The following is a 17788-nucleotide window of genomic DNA, read 5'->3' on the forward strand; positions in this document are numbered from 1 at the left end:
GCTGACAGTTTCAACCAGAGTTAGTTGGACTGGGCCTACTGCCTTCAGGTGGTGCACAGATTAATTGCTAGGCAACTGCTCTGCGCCTGCTGTAGGGGGTCTCTGCTTCTGTGCTTGCTTGTATATTATTAAACAAAGCAAATCTTACAGACAGACTTAAGTATGAAATGATTTCATGAAGCTGTTCCCTGGTCACAGAACAGCCCCCAAACTTGATGACCCGAAGACAGAATTTGCAGTCATAGGCTTAAGTCAGAGAGGTCCAAGGAAGGAGGTTTTTTTATGGTCCTTTCACATCTCAGAAAAACTGCTCCTCAAGACATGCTGGAAATGTGCAGGGCAAGAATTTATAGAATCCAATAGATGGAAAATGCCACTGAGGCCGCTGAGTGCATCTCCCCGCTTGGTGCAGGATGCCAGATTAAAGCACTCCAAGAAATCTGTATGCAGGCTGCAGCTGAACACCTCTGGTGAAGAGAAGCCCACCGTCTCCCTTGGTCTCTTGTCAGATTCTTCTCATAGTTAGGCAGTTTCTCCTAATACTCAGCTGTCCAGCAATTAATTGGTGCCTCGTGCTCTGGAACGCTAGAGGACAGGCTGCAGCCTTCTCTTATGTGATACCCCCTCAGGTACTTATTTATTTATTTATTCATCAAAGCTATATGGCTGCCCATCTTACAGGAAGTGACTCTGGGCAGCGTAGAGCAAAATGTATAAAACAATAAACATATCAAATATAGACATATTTTAGAAGTTTAGACACACACACGTGAGATTTGATCAGCAACAGAGCCATCTCAAGATCTCACCAGTCCCCTGAGACTCCCAGGTCTCAGGAGACTTCTGGAAACTGACCTCACTTTGGGGGGGGGGGGAGAATGTTCCACAAAGCAGGTGCCACGGCAGAGAAGGCCCACCTTCTCGGGCCTGCCAAGTGAAGTTCCCTGACAGATGGGACCTGCAGCATGCCTCTCTTGCCAGATCTGTTGGGATGGGCAGATGTAATTAGGAAGAGGAGGTCCCTCAAATAACCCTGCCCTACGCCATGGGCTTTCAAGGTCAAAACCACCTTGAATTGGACCTGGAAGCAGACTGGCAACCAATGCAGCTCACAAAGCAGAGGCATAATATGTGCTGTTCTAGAAGTACACATAACTGCCGCTGCATTTTGCACCAGTTGAAGCTTCTGGATACTCTTCAAGGGCAGCTCCATTTAGACCGTATTACAGTAATCCAATCAGGAGGTGACTAGGACATGAGTAATTGTGAGCAGAGCCCCCAAATCCAGGAATGGGCATAACTGACACACAACTTGAAGCTGTGAAAAGGGCCTCCTAGACATGACTGCCACCTGCTCTTCCAGCAGGAGTCATGAGTTCAGGAGGACCCCCAGATTGTGCACTGCCTCTGTCTGGGACCGTACAACCCAATCCAGCACCAAAGATGGCATAGTCCTAGAACCAGCAGGTCCCAAAACCCAAAGCTGCTCAGTCAGCTGAAGCCTGTTGTCCCTCATCCAGACCTCTCACAGTCTCCAGACACTGGGATAAGACATTCACAGCATCTCTTAATTCGCCAGGGGCAGAGATATATAATTGGGTATCATCAGCATACTCACCCCATGGCAGTGGTTGATCTCACCCAGCAGCCTCATGTAGATGTTGAATAGGAGCAGAGAGAGCACCAATCCCTGTGGCACCCCACATAGTAGAGGCTGGGAGTGGGATCTCTTCTCCCCGGTCACCACTGACTGGAACTGAACCTGGAGAAAGGAGGTGAACCAGCACAACACAGTGCTGCCCACTCCCAATTCCCAAAGCCGATCCAGTAGGATACCATAGTTGACAGTATCAAAAGCTGCAGAGAGGTCAAGGAGAGCAAGGATGGATGAACAGCCTCCATCCTGCTCTCACCAGAGATCATCTAAAAGTGTTTTTGTCCCATGCTGTTTTTGTCCCATACCCAGGTCTGAATCCCACTGAAAGGGATCCAGATGATCCACTACATCCAAGGTCCTCTGAAGCTGCTGCGCAACCATCTTCTCAATCACCTTCCCCAGAAAGGGGAGGATAGAAATTGGATGAAAATTGTCCAATGTAGTGGGGTCCAGCGATGGTTCTTGAGGAGGGGGTGAACCAAGGCCTCTTCCCCTCACTCAAGGAAGAGTTCACCGCCACTAGAACCCACTCACATGACACCCCCTGTGCTGCTTTAACAAGCCAGGAGGGGCATGGACCTAAATACCATCATATCCTCCCTCTGTGGTCTTTTTTCCAAAACTAAATAGACCCCGTGCCCAGTGTAATTTCCAGTCCCCTAATTATCCTTCTTGTCCTTCTCTGCACCTATTCCGTTTTGGCTTAATTCTTCCTAAAGCAGTGTGCCTATAACTAGATGCAGCCGTTATCAACCCATCCTATCCCAATATCTATGCATTTCATTTCTTTTTCTGTTGCATTTGTCACTGAAATTTCATCCAGCTACTTCAGCCCTTTTCTATCAGTTATCCAGATCATTTTGAAAATCTTTATTTTAGAGTGCTGGATCTCCTACCCAACTCTCATCATCTGAAAATTTCACAAGCATTCCCTCCACTGTCTCTTCCAAGCCATTGATAGAAATCTTGAAGAGTTTAAGGGCCTTGAATCAAACCCCGCAGCACCCCTATGGTAGAGGACCACTCTGGCTAGGGAGAGTCTATTTGCATCCTTTTCTCTCCATACACCTCCTTGACAATTGACACTTTCTGCCCTCTGCTGCCTGGGAACCATCAGTTGTCTGCCCTTTAAGGAATTGGTCATCCCAAAGGGACTGATGATATGTCCACTGACTGGGGACCATTTGTTTCATGCTCTCTGGGTTTATCAGTACTACCAAAGGACTGGCAGTCTTCTGCTCACTAAATGGAGGATTGCCAGTTGCCCACCCTTTGGGACAATTGCTACCACTGAGAGATTGGTAGTCTTCACTGAATGAGGACTTCCAGTTTCCTGACTTCAGGAACTACCTCCTACTCAAACACACACACTTCATTTAAACAAGCATGGTCACATCACATACACATGCAGATTATACCTATATTCTTTCAGTAGGCTGTGAATAGAAGGATTAAGAACCAGACCATGTTTGCTCTGCTATTTCTTTACTTAAAACTTAGTGATTGACTATAAAAAGTAAGATACTATGTTTTCTGTTTGAAGCCCAGTCAAACAATGGAGCACCTAAAGTTTGGTAACTGTTAAGTTAACAGTCCTGATCTAATGGGATGTGAGAAAAGGGGGGGAAGATCTTAAGAAACCTTTCTGACCCTCTTCTCATTCCCCCCCCCCCCATTAGTGGGACTTTGGGCCACTTTGGGATTTTGTCAGGCCTCACAGTCTCATTGGTTTTGGGGAGCTGAGCTGATTTATTTCCAACTCTGCTCTGGTTTATTGGAAACCACATTGACATTGGCATTTTGGATTTCCTTTTGAATTGCTGAGGCTCTGCAGACCTTATAAATCTTGTCAGTTTTCCCATTGACACAAACTTGTGTCTCACTCTGGCTCCAAACCTCAAGCCAGTGTTTATTCTTCCTCTCATGAGGCTCAGAGTATTTTTTTTTTTTTTATTGTAAAAGCGCTATCTTCCCCCTTCTCCAATCCAGCGGTCATAGAAACTGTGCAGACATGGACCCAACTATTGGGGAAAATGCTCCATTGAGAGACCAGCTGCATTCTAGCATTTCATGTTCACAACTAATAGGGGCTTTTGAAATGCAGTGGAAGAACGGTAGCAAGGCAGCCATGAAGCTTTTGCAAGTTTTCAGTGTTTTTATCTGCCCTTGTTTAACTACCCATCACAGGACCCACATTTTAATTTTTGCAGATCAGCAGAGAAATGCACACAGCATGTACTGAAAAATGTGAGGGGGTACTAGCTGTTTATTTCTTCTTTGGGTGGACGGATGCTGAGGAGATTTTTCTTACTCCGTGAATGGTGGTTACACAGGAGTCAGAGCTCTAATTGGATGTCATTCTTTGTCCTCTCCTCTTTGTCAGATGTGGGGACAGAGGTTGTGTATTGATTAGGTCATTGTATTCTCTGCATTTAAAGATGGGCATGATTACACAGTGCTTTCAAAGTGCTTTGTGAAGAATCAAAGTGCCCAGTATGTCATGGGGAACTTTGTCAAATGCTTTAGTGAAGTCAAGAAATATTATGTCCACGCAATCTGATCAGGAAGCTACTCAATCAAAAAATGGCATATATTTAGTTTGACAAGAATTATTTCAAAGCGTTTGCAGGTCAATAGCTTTATGATCTGCTCTAGAAGCTTCCTAGGTATAAATGGCAGCAATCTGGATTCGAAGAGAAGATGGTGTTTGGGATAGCTTTACAGAGCAGAAAGAATGTGTGAAGCCAGAAATAGTAAAGTTAGGAGTGTAACTTTTATAAGAAGGTATTCTTGAGGTTGGTTCTTGCTTTATTTAGGAAAGAACCCCTTTAAATACAATTGTATTAAAGATTACATTACACAGATAAAAATAAAAACTACAAAAGTTAAAATATAAAAGAATAATAAAGTGTAGAAAAAGAAGAAAAGAAGAAAAGAAGAAGGTAACCTCCCCCTTCATCTCAGCAAGCATAGATATCTTTAACAACTTATCACCATCTCTTAAAGTACACAAACCATCTCTTCATCCCATATCCCACCCTATTCTCTATAAACAGATCTTTAAAGCCTCATCACTCCATCCTAGTCAGCAAAAGTCCATTAAGGGTTATCAGAAATAACATGTCTATTACAAACTAAATCTAATAAACCCACTTAAAATCCTACTTTTTATGTTTATATCTCATTTTCTATCTTTAAAGATAGCCCCCGAACCTCATCTTTCAAACCTAGTCAATAAAAATCCAATAAAAATTACCAGAAATAACAGCATTATTTTAATACTATTTTAGTCTTAATCAAATAAACTTAAAATGCAACAAATGAACTCTTTCCCATATCTCATCTCTTATAGATAAACAAAGCCTTTAAAACATCGTCATCCAGTCCTAGTCAGCAAAGTTCCATTAAAAATGACCAGAGATAACAACCCATCTAGTTTAACCTTGATCAATGAATCAACTTTATATTCTTTCCCCTTTCTCCCAACAATCTTTAGTCCCTTCAGATATTGTCCTAACATCTGCTTTCTTTTCATCTTCTCTTTATTTCTTCTCACAAAATCATTGACAACTTTAACAAGTTCCTTTTGTAAATCCAGTATAAAGAGGTTATCATGTCACTCTTCTGATTTAGTATATGTATATCTTTTTCAGTTGGTTTCTTTTGTACATCCAGTATTTCATCTTTTTGTATATCCAATATTTCATCTTTTTCCATCTCCTGTCATTTTTAAAATCCACATTTATCAATTTTAGTCTTTTCCAATTGAACTTGTTCCTCTTCCATGACACAATCTAGCTTATTTATAATAGCAGATAACTTTAAAATTAATTTCAGAGCCCAATATTCGTAAATCTCTCTCAATGGATCCATTGATGCAATTATTTCCATCAGGTGCCCTCTAGTGTCCAATCTTCAAAATGATCTTATCAGTTGTTTATTTTCCAAATGTAAAAACATAGACAATTTCCCATGGGAAGGATTCTTATAGTTAATTTCAAAGTCTTAATTCAAGTCCATTTGGACCAATTAATCCATTTAAAATTTTCTTGAATCAACACCCTATATATGTATATGTATGTATATTCTGAAATTTTGTTGCAAATCCTTAAACTTGTAGTTAAAACTTCTTTCTTAAGAGATTGAAGAAAACTCACCCAGTGAATCCAATGAAATTTGCCATTCTGAAGGTTCTCAATCTTTAAAAAGCAGTAAAAAAAATAAATCCAAATTGATTAAGAAATGACGCTTGGCCAAACTTTGAGTTTGTATATGCTACATTAATGGCTATGAGCTCGATGGGCTGTTCAGAAGCTGATCACAAAAACCTCAGTTTCTGCCCTCTGCTCATGAAAAGCAGCTGTTTGGAGTACCTATGGGTAATCTCAAGACCTCTCCTTTCTCCAGAGAGATTTCAGCTGTTTTCAGCCATAATGTCATCCCTCTCTTCCAGGGACATCAGTTCACCATGGCCCTCACCGGAAGTCTGAGGAAAGAACCTTTTTGTAGGAAAGCCTGATTTCCTGAAGTCTATCAAGCAAAGCACCTGTCGTGGGTTCTCCTCCATTATGGGGAGACAGCAAGTCAGGCTGGCCTTTAAACAGTGTAGGTTAGAATCACGAGAAGAAGAAAGGTGACTGAGAGCAGAAGGAAGTGATGAAAGCCCTGAGAATACCAGCTTAAGCAATAGGAGATGTGAATGAAAGATGCAGGTAAGTCTTTTAGGCAAAGAAAGGAGATACAGGGCCAGGATCCCTCTATGAACAGTCTCTGCATATTTTGCCTGAAGAGATCAGTAGGTTTGTAGGGGCAGAAATCCAGCACCTGCAAAGCTGAAATTCAACCACTTTTGTTTCAGTCAGCTCAAATATACAGGGAAAAAAATCCCCCCCCCTCTCTATCTTCCAGCTGGGCTATAAATTCTGGCTTATATCTTGGTGGCTCCATCACTGTAGAAAGGAGGGCTGTTTAAAAGGCATGAGGAAGGGAGGGGGTGCAGGGTTTTTTTCCTCCACACCATGCACAGTCCATGTGTGTGTGTATGAATTGTACAGAGTGCAAAAAGGGGGTGAATGTTGAATGTCATTCAGCTCTGCCACACCATCAGCTGTTCCATTTAAAAAATAACCACCAACACACTTTAACACTAACCTGTGATTCCTCCACACAGTGCTCATCATCTGCAGATCAAAAATGCTTTTATTATGTAGCAACTTCAAGCCAATCTCTGGTCAGCTGGCCAACCACTGCATGCAAAAACCACCAGTTGGTGAGTGCTCATTCTCTTTGCTTCCAACCCCGCCCCTGCCCCGAATTCCTTGTTCCCTGAGCCCATCCCCCTTGCTTCACAAAACATTTCTAGCTCCCCCACAGTGCACTTAGCAACAGGTGTTTGGGAACATTTATCTCCTAGTCTGCAGAATATTCCTCCTGATAGGCTGTTAGAGGGTGATCACAATGGAGGATTGGTTTCTGAAAGTATGAGGTGATTACACAAAAAAGCACAGAAAGCCTTCATTTCTCCATGGCAACCGAACAATCTGGCACCTAAAGCATGTTAGGGTTTTGCAAGAATTGTTGCAAACTAGCAGGCCACCAAAAGTGCATTTGAGGGGTTCCCCAGCCTTCCCACAATGGGCAGGGAGAAACGTGAGTTGGAGGCAGTGGGCATGGCAGGCAGTCCCTTCATTGAGAAAAAACCAGCCAACCAACCCACCCACAAACACTGAGGGGAACTGGCTGGAAGAAGAGTTTCATCCATTGCTGAAGTGGTGGCGGCGGGGGGATGACATTGGTTTTCCACAGGTAGCAAGGAAATGTTGTTTTTCAGGAGCTTGCAACAGGTCTATGATGGGGTGTGAATAGTTGAAGAGTATCACAAACCAAAATATTTGAGCTGAATAAAGAAGTGCCCTTCTTCTCCAGAATGCTGAGAATCTCTTTTGACTGCAGCAGAATACAAATTCAGTAAATAAGCAAACAGTAAATGTTAGGACTTGGGTCCAGATTCTTGTGTAAGCAAAGAAAACTGAAAGCTAATATGTATGCAGCCTTTAGCATGACATCCTAAGAGGTATTGTAAGGTACATAATGACTGTTTTGGCAGTTTCTTGCCCATCCTCATGTATAATATCTTACTGTGTCTTCTGCTAGCTCTGCCAGAGCTCTATCTAGAAATTTTAGCATTTGTTTTATTCTTAGCATAGGCGTATGATTAGATTTATATCCCAATTTTCTGCCAGAAGCTCAAGGTGACGTGCACGTTACCTCCTTCTTCACTGACAACAGCAGGTGTCTGAGAGAGGTTGTGGTGAGAGACGGTGATGGGCCAAAGTCACTCAGGGAGCATCTACAGCTGATTGTGAGCTTATACCTGGTTCTCACCAGACATCACCTGGCATCCCAACCAGTACTCCACCGTATCTGTCTTGTTCATGATCATTTATGTTATTATGGGTGAAGGAGATTGTGAAGTTGATTCTAGTTTAACTGAACTTGATGCTAAGGGGTTGGTGTTTGTTCTTAACATAGAGGTTTTCATCTTGTGGTGTTGATCTTGTTGTTTTGACTTATTGTGCTTGTTTTATTATTTATTTATTTATGTTACTCTGTGAATGTTTTAATCGTGCTGTAAGCCACCATGAGTATGTATGGAGTCGGCAACATGTCTATTCAACTAATCAATCACTCTGCATGACAGAAACAACTACCTGTATAATTACAGGTTATAGACATCCTGGAAACAGCTCTCATCTGAAACAGAGCTTGTTAGCGCATTATAGTTACTACAAAGAAGACATAAAAATGGCATCCTGATTCAGCAGTTAGATCCCAAGTTACCATGAATTTCATCCAGAATAAATGTCAGGGTGAATTTTCCTGGGATTAGAATCAGGAGGAGGGGGATGAAATGATGAAGACAGTTTAGGAAAAATGAAAGTAATCTTGGAATACATATTTCAACCCCAAATTTGGAAATTTTGTGCATGCAAACCTTTTGGGGAAATCTGCAATCACAAAGTCATTATACAACATTACACTTGGCAGTCAAATAATTTGATAATGTAAGAGAATTGAAGCCACTGTTTTGCTGGAATGAGTAAACCAAATTTCTGAATTAATCATGATGTTAATTATATTTACGAATTGGGACTAGGATATCAAGGACTACCTTCCACAGAAGAATCCCATTAACTTACTGAAATTATCAAGCTAACCTCTTCCAACCATTATATAATTACTGAATTGTTTTCCATTGTTAAATTTCTGCTTTTTGCAGCATTTAATAATCTACCCTTTTGAGTAAAGCTTTTAGATTGTACAGTACTGCTTTAAGTGTGCAGTCCTATAGTACTTGCTTACCTGTAAGTAAGTCCCATCAACATCAATGGGAGCTACTTTTGACATGTATCGGACTTTGCTGTAACTCTACATTGTTTCAACTGAGTACTTTGGCTCTCTTTTTTTACAGTTAATGTTTATTACTTGATTTGTATATGGACTTGTTCCTTTCCCTGATCACTGTTTGGTATCTTAAAAAAAAAAAGACTAAAGAAAAACATGAAAAGTATTGCCTAATTCTTTTTAAGATTTCTTTTCCTGAAAAGAAAGTTGAGAATAGAAATAACTGTATATTTCTATTTGCTATCAGATAACCAGCATTTAAGAATGAATTATTTAAAAATCAAGACTGGGAGGGGAATCTTTGATTAGGAGACAACAATATACATTGCAAATGTTCAAGAGTCATTTCACTTAAATACTTCCCCTACCCTGTTTCCACCCATCATCTAGGATGGTCATGTGGGCTGTGCTGCTGTTCTGACAAGTACACGGGGTTGTTGCTGGGAGTGAAATGCCCTTTGGGCAAAGTAAATTTTACAAACAAGGTATCTCAGTGACCTTGTATGTATGAGCCAGACAGGCGTCATTAGCAAGTAATTTGGCTGGAGAGACTCCTGTAGAGCCAATGATATTGTCTGCTGTTCCTATTACCAAAGCCCAGTTGACATTTGTAAAAGATGAAGGTTGGAGCAAATGGCACAAATATTCCCCACAGCTTAGAGGTTCACATTTCACTTCAATACAAAAAGAAGCACAGGCTTCTGTGGTTTAGCTGATAAAATGCAGGGAGACCCACAAAGCAAGGCCCTGGAGTATTTAACATCAGCTAGGAGTGCTGTTGGATCAGTTTTTCTCACATGATTTTGATGGAATAAATATGCTGTTTCAAATGTTCAGGAAGGTGTATGGTACGTCTTCTGGTGCTATACTAAGAATATAGATATGGGATGACTTTTTTTTTAAAAAAGTACAGAATTCCTGTATTAATTCAGAATTCCTGGCATCCCAGAAGCAAAGCAAAGAATCCAACTTATCCTGGTGCAGGAACTGTCTTTGTACACAGATAAAGGGTGAGAGTGCTTTCAAATGAGTGGTCCATATATTCTAAGATAATACTGCCCCATGACAAGACTGTACTATTTGTTATTTAAAAAGTTTAAATGAAGAGCATAATGCAATGGCAGGATGTCTTATATAGAGCAAAACTTTAAAGATGTGGATCAAGAAGACGGAAGAAAGCTGCACTCCTGGGCTGGATCCTGAAAGAGCAAAATTCTACTCACAGAATGTCCCCAGTGGTGGAGTTTAAAAAAATGTAATTCTCTCCAACTTTTCATTGTCCTTCATCAACCGTTAATCTGATCTGGAGCTTTTGAGGAATCTCTAGAATCACTTTGGAAGTAGTAGGGTGTAATTGGGAAAAGAGCTTCATTTCAAAGTTGGAATCACTGAATATTTCCTTCTCAGCAACCTGTGTAAGATAAAAAGCTTTTTCATGAATGGAAGAATTCTCCTTTGCTGAAGGACAACTCAGATTCCAGAAATTCTGTTCAACTTGGAGATAAGCAGTGTGTGCTCTTCTGATGATGTTGAATTTCAACTCCCATCAGCCCTAAGAACACATCCTAGAAACTCTATATTCTCCAGATACTTTTTAATTCCTGAAGCTGTCTCAACCAATCATCAGCCCTAGAAAGGGCTGATTTCAATGTCAGTTGTTTGCTACTTCCAACTGTTGCATGACTCTGTGTGCAGAGTGATTCCTTATCTTCCCAACTTCAACTAGCAAAGTCAGAACACTGATATCCTCAACCTGGAGGAAAAGTACTGAGTTTCTCTAATGAGAGGATATTTTCTTGATCAATGAGGTCTCTTGAAGTACTGTTCCAGGCCTCATTGTCCTGGAGAGATTCTCTTTTTTTTTTTTTAATTTGTCAATTGCTCAGCATAGCTTTTCAGCTTCCCTGAGATTTGAAAGGAGCTCACTTTATTCCTGCAAGTTGCAAGGAGTTTGTAGCTGAGGTAATCTGCCAGATCTTCCACAGTGTCTAAGTCTGTACTTGTACAAACCTTAGCATCCTTGAAGCCTAAGTTTATTAGAGCGATCCTTGCAGTCTCAAGTCACATTAAAAACAAGGTCCTTTATCTCCAGGGATGTTACCACTTTTTAACTTTTGGCTAAAGCTATCTTTTTCCCCAGTAGGTCTGGCCTCACTGTTCACTGAGACCACTTGAAGGCAACTGGTTAAAAGAAAAGTATTTGCAAACTTCACTCCCTACCACTGTCCTTAGGGAGACTGCCCAGAAGTATCCATAAACGGTGTATTTGGGACACTGATTTTCAAAGCAACCTAAATCTGGTTCCACAGCCCATGGAACCACAGGGTTCCACAGCTGAGCCTTTTAAAGTGGGAATGTGGCAGCCTCTGACCTGGCATTTTGCCAGGCTTCCAGTTTGACCAGGCTGGACGCATTGCCCTCTGCCATCCTGTTGGAGTGCCACAGAAGTGTTCCCCTGCACTGTGCACTGTAGTAAACTCACAAGGATGCTGTTGTGAACTGTTAATGGATTTGATGTGGTGCCCCAGTTTGGGAACTGCTAGGGGCACCATGAACCAAGAAAGTTTGGGGACCTCTGGTCAATGTTTTCGTGGGGAGGGCTCGGTAGTCTCAGTAGTATCCTTGAGTCACATGCTTGTTCATTTTTTGCTGTGCAGGGAATCCCTGGTGACTTTTATTTACCCTGTTCTGGAGAAATTCTCTGGCAGAGAGCATGACTTCCATTTGCCACTTCTCCCATCTGACTATTGTTCACATATATCTTGCACTATTCGCCTCACCCTAGTCTGAAAATCTGTAGTAATTTCATCTCTTTTTTAGCTTTATATATTTTCATTCTTACCTATTTTACACTTATATGACTGCTGGATTTACGACTATAATATGATGATGATGATGATGATGATGATGATGATGACGACGACGGTGGTGATGGTGATCATTATCATCACCACCAGTGGGGTGTGCTTTTTAAAATCTTTTTTGCAATCTGCAGAATTATACCCCCCCCCCCCAAGATTGGACTACTAACATTCAGTGGCAAACTGCTGAAGAAAAGTAGCATGATTTCTTGACCATTTTGGCAAAAAGTGAGGTAAGTGTGTTAAGTTTCCAAGCCATCTGCAATACTTTAATATTCTCCCTCAAAAAAGTACAAGAGGCTCATAATATCCCCCCCCGATTTATTTGCTGTCCCTGGGATGCTTGTCTGTTTTGCTGCCCTTCTGGTTTGCACATGGATTTTCAGGGGATGGACTTTTTTGCTTTGTGAATGGGGAGCCAGTTCCTATCATTTGGGGGCTGTATAATTTTTAAAAAATAATTTCTGCATGGGAAAAGACTCTGAAGCAAAATGATTTGTTTGCAATCATTATGAGCCTTAATTATAATATATGTGCTTATGATGGAATTTGATTGAATACATGCAATTATATAATTAAAACATGTAGTTGCATAATTTAATAAATGTGTATTTAACCAAAAGAGCTTTGCTATATAGTTGCATAAACAGATGCCTAAAGCAGCTTGGTTCTCTGTCACTCAGGTGTGTGTGTGTGTGTGTGTGTGTTTCAAAGTTCAATGCCTTCACTATTTGAAAGTGCAATTTTACTCCTGTCAAATATACAAAAATAGATTAAGCTATTTATGAAGTCAATTCATTTAGCTCTTTTGGTGTGCTAAGTACATTACTGATCTGCAGTAACTTGTTAACCACCATTCATATTTTCCCCTGCTTAAATTTGACAACACTGCCAACCTTCTTGGTCTTAGGTATTTTAAGTCCCTTTTAAAATAATAAATAAGATCAATATGCTTTGATCTGCCTGGTTTTTTAATGTGGTGGAGGAACTGGCAAGTTATTTAAACATTCCCAGCTAATACAAATGAAATGAGCTGAATGTTTTTCCGTGGGTACCCAGTTGCATGGAAACTAGTGAGAGCCAGTTTGGTTCAGCGGTGAAACTGGGCGGCTGAGTTTTCCCTTAGGCACAGGCGCTGGCTGGGTGATTTGGGGCCAGTTACTCTCTCCCAGCCCAATCCACCTCACAGAGTTGTTGTGGGGAAAGAGGAGGAGGGAGAATTATGGGCAATTATTGAGTTGTACAAATAAAGTTGGGGTAGCAATCAAATAAAAAGTGACAGGCTGCCCCTTAATATGGAAGTTGGGAAAGCTACTTACAGATTGCTGCAGCTGATCATTTCAAACTCAGCCCAGACTCCTTTGAAGTTTCAGCCTGATTAAAAGTGGTCTTGAATGCTGGATTGACCATTCCCATCCACCAAACCTCTTCCCTTGTGGTACAAAACAGAGGAGGGCTCAATCACCTGGCGTCCTACTTTTCATCTCTATTCTGCTGCTGTTATGTACATAAAAGGATGAAGGCTGGAATCCCCAAAGGCTTATTAACCTTTTGGGGCTGTCCATGCTAATTGCCCACAGTGTTGTCTCCAGTGGCCCTGGAAAGTTCTGTCCTTTTGAAAAAGAGAGAGAGAATGTAAATGATTGCTTTTGTTCTGTTTTGCCAGTTAACTGTTGTTGACCTTTGCTGATGTTTAATCAAAACATCAAGCTATGTTTTGCTTTGATAGCCGGCATATGTGCTTGCTCTGATCTGGATATAGGCATCGACTGGGATGCAAACTAAACAGAATCCACACCATTAGTCCTCCCCTGCCCATTTCCAAAACTTCCTCGCTCAAGAGGCAGGGGTATAGAGGGTTTCATTGACACGGTCAAGCAAAAGAACAGATGTATTATGCCTTGGGCCTGCCCCCTTTCTACTACTCTGAGGCTCTACCTAATTTTGCTTAAGGAACATCTTGAGATAAAGCAAGCTAAAGGTAGAGCCAATGGGAGAAGCCAACAGGACTTGTCATAATCAGTGTGCAAGTGAGCTTGATTCAGATCAGAATAAAATTAAAATGAATCATGTCCAAGTATGACATGATTAGTGTTGACAATAATTCACATTAAGTTCATTTTGAACTAGGTAAGTAGGGGTCTACTTGTTATTCAGCAAAGTGTAATTTGCACAATTTTGCATTTTTTAAAGAGAACATATGACTTAAATACTTTGTATGGACTTTGTATGGTGTGCCCACATCATTCTTGACTGATCTGCCCCATGCCAAGCTTTTCCCTAGCCTGGGAACTAGGAATTGGCCATTAGGAATGACAACTCTATTGTGGGCTTGTTTTCCCATCCCAAACCCTTCATCAAAGCACTTTGATGGGATCAGAAATTTTCCTTTTGCTCCTTCTGACCAAAATAAAATAGAAGTATGTGGACGGACAGATATTCCTATGAGAAGTTAATATCACAGGAAAACTTATCAGTAATTCAGGAAAAATTCTCTTTGGTATGAAACTTTGGGTCAAGCAGATGATATTACTATGCAAAAATAGAAAATCCAGGATACATGAGACCAAAGGCCATCAAAACCAGAATCTTGTTTTCTATCATGTCAAACTAAATGCTTCCGAAGAGCTCAGAAATAAAATGTGGAGGTGTCTAAGTGCCACTTTCATAAACATTATATAAATATTCAACAAGTGATTGATAATTACAGAGAAGTTTTAAATTATATGAATACTAACTTTTCCCAATATCAGGCAACATAGTTGTTGCATACATTGGCTAAGAATGATAGTAATTATAGTCCAACACATTGAGGGAACTCTAGGTCATGGAAAGCTCCTTTACATGTTGTAACATGATATAAAATGCATAATTAACCCAGTTTTATATCATTTTGTACCACAAAGTTTGTCAGGGGAATTTATACCACTGGGTAAATTTTCTCTTTAACTGGCCAGTGTTGACCACTGAGTATTGCAGTAAATGTAAAATATAGTTTAACTCATCAGAAACATTATAAATACCTCTTTGTCTGCCAAAAATTATATTTAAAGTTTCCAGAGGGTCAAAGGACAAAGTCATTCAATTCTGGCAGGTGGGTGGGTGGGGAGAGCTGACTTTACAGTGACATGAAGAAAGAAATGTGTTTCCCTAAGTAGTTCCCTTCAACAAATCCTGACAAATCTGAAATTGTATCTGAATAGTTAAAGCTATTTGAAAGACAGAAGAGCAATTTAAATGTCCAGGACATCAGGCCACACAATTGTTAGTTGCACATTAGAAAGGAGGGTGATGGGGAGAAAAACGAAGAAAAACCTATCAAACCAAGTGGGCAGGATGTTGGTAATATCTTTTTTGTAACAAAGCAAAAGGTCACCTGCCAGATCAGGCCAAGAAAGTAGGTGCTCTAAGGTCAGAGAACGCAGCGCAGTTTCAGCAACATTATCCTGGGATGACTTTTATGGGTGAATGAGAGTTCAGGGGTCCATGGGTCACAAAACACACAAATGTTGCACCTTCCAAGTGGGGAGCCATGTTAGACTTTTGCAGCAAATACAACAGAAGAATCTTGTAGAACCTTAACGAATATTGAATTCATTTCTGTCTGAGCTTTCATGGATCGCCTTCTAATGTACAGTACTGTTTTATGCAAGGAATTACCCCATCACTCAGAACTGACTAGGATAAGGATGTTTAAGATTGTACCCCACCAAAACCTGCATCTTTAGGACAAAGAATGCCAACTTCTTATAGAAAAATGATTTAGAATTTTTCTGAAAATACAGCTTGTGCACCCCTATGTAAAATTCACTGGGAAGTGATAGGTGTGTTCTGAAGCTTGTTTTCCATTCATTTAGGAGGACAGATTCATCAGAGTTGTTGGTGTAGATGACTTTCAAAATAGAACATCCTGCAAAATCATTTTCTGTGTTTTCATGTCTCTGTTGTAAGATGCCATAAGTAAGGTGTGTTTTGAATTTAATAGTGATGCAATCCAGTATGCACCAGAGAGGAAGTTACGGTATCAATTGAGCATCAGCATTTTGAAAATCCTTGTATCAAACTTGGTTGCTGATGGTTCTATTCAGTGACTTTGAATTGTGATTCTGAGATCTTAAAAGTTGTGCAAACAACATTGCTGTATTGGCTGTTAAGGACAATTTAACTCAAGCTGCTGAATGCAAAGGACTATTGTTAAAAGTACTACAGGAGCAATCAATATATAACAAAACTCGCATGGATCCCTATTAAACATTAATATTACAAATATTTACTGGGACACAAGTGCCATTGGGGCGGAGATAAATTTAATAAACAAACAAACAAACAAACAAATCTTAACCTCACAATCCAGTCAGTCTTCCAGTGAAATGACGACTTTCACAGGCTTTCTTTCCTGATCAACCAGTTTGGTGTAGTGGCTAAGATGCTGGGCTAGATACCAGGAGCCCATGGGTATTAATCTCCCCTTAAGCATGAAAGCCAGTTGGGTGACTTGGGGCCAGTCACTCTCTGTCAGCTCAACTCACTTGTCAGGGCTGTTGATGTGGGGAAACTAAGACGTGGGAGCATTAGATATGTACACTGCCTTGAGCTGATCAAAAAAGTGGGGTAAAATTTAATAATAATAATAAAAATAACAGGTATTCCATCTAATAAAAATGACCTTTCAAGCATTCTCTTTGTTCCCCAAGATTTTTCAAAGTTTCAGTTTGTGAGGGTTCTTTGTTTTCCAAGGACTGGACATACTACAGCATAGCAAATCTGTACAAAATGCTTTATTGCAGCACACACATTCTCCAACAACAGACTATTGCTCTCCACCCATCTAGGACTTGTAAAGTGATGTTGCCATGTAAATATATCTTTAATACTCAGTCCTTTAGTACTTAGCCCAAGCAAAATGAACATGTTATTACTAAAATGAACTTAGAAGATGAACAAGTCAAGGAATGTATGATTAAATGGGCTAAAAACTTTGGACACAATATCATGTTGGAACAATGGGAAAACACGTGGAACAAAGGTTTGAAATTTATGTTGAATTATAATTTAAAAGAAAATTTTTATAAAATGATATACCGCTGGTATTTAACTCCTGATAAGTTATCAAAAATGTATACTGGTATAACAAAAGTTTGTTGGAAATGTTCACAGGGTGAAGGAACCTTTTATCATCTTTGATGGACTTGTGAAAAGGCCAAAAAATTTTGGGACCAGATATGCATTGCTTTTCAAAAGATTCTTAAAGTGAACATTAAAAAAAAAACAGAATTGTTTCTGCTGGGTTTGATGGAGAAAGGATTGGAGAAAAAACATGGAACTTTGCTTCTATATATGATCACAGCTGCAAGACTGTTATATGCGCAAAGATGGCAAGACTCACAAATACCTACAGTGGAAGAATGGATTATTAAATTAATGGACTTGGCTCAAACGGCGAAGTTAACAGCTTTAATAAGAGATAATACCGTTTCTAAGTTTGTCTCCTCATGGCAACCCTTCCTAAATTATGTGCTCTGGTTGGGAAAAAATTAAGCTTTGATTGTGGGATTTAATGATTAGATGGTTTGTGCTGATAGAAATAATGTGAATTTGGATTAATTAGTGGTAAGAAATTAACTTTTTTCAAATTCGTATTTGTATCTGTATTGGAGATAGTTGGAAGTCACTTTCCATTTCATCTTTCTACCTATTCTCACTATTTTAGTTTTTGTCTTTTTCTTTTAGTTCTATCTTCTTTCTTTTCTATACTTTTTGATTTGTATTTTAACTGTACTTTTTATATATCTTAATAAAAGTTTTAATAAAAAAAGTACTTAGCCCAAGCAAAAGTCTGTAAGTCTGTAAAGAGGCATGCAACCTT

The sequence above is a fragment of the Python bivittatus genome, unplaced genomic scaffold (assembly GCF_059951505.1).
Source record: "Python bivittatus isolate LINGU-HERP-01145 unplaced genomic scaffold, Pbiv_v1 ctg000020_np1212, whole genome shotgun sequence".
Taxonomy (NCBI): domain Eukaryota; kingdom Metazoa; phylum Chordata; class Lepidosauria; order Squamata; family Pythonidae; genus Python; species Python bivittatus.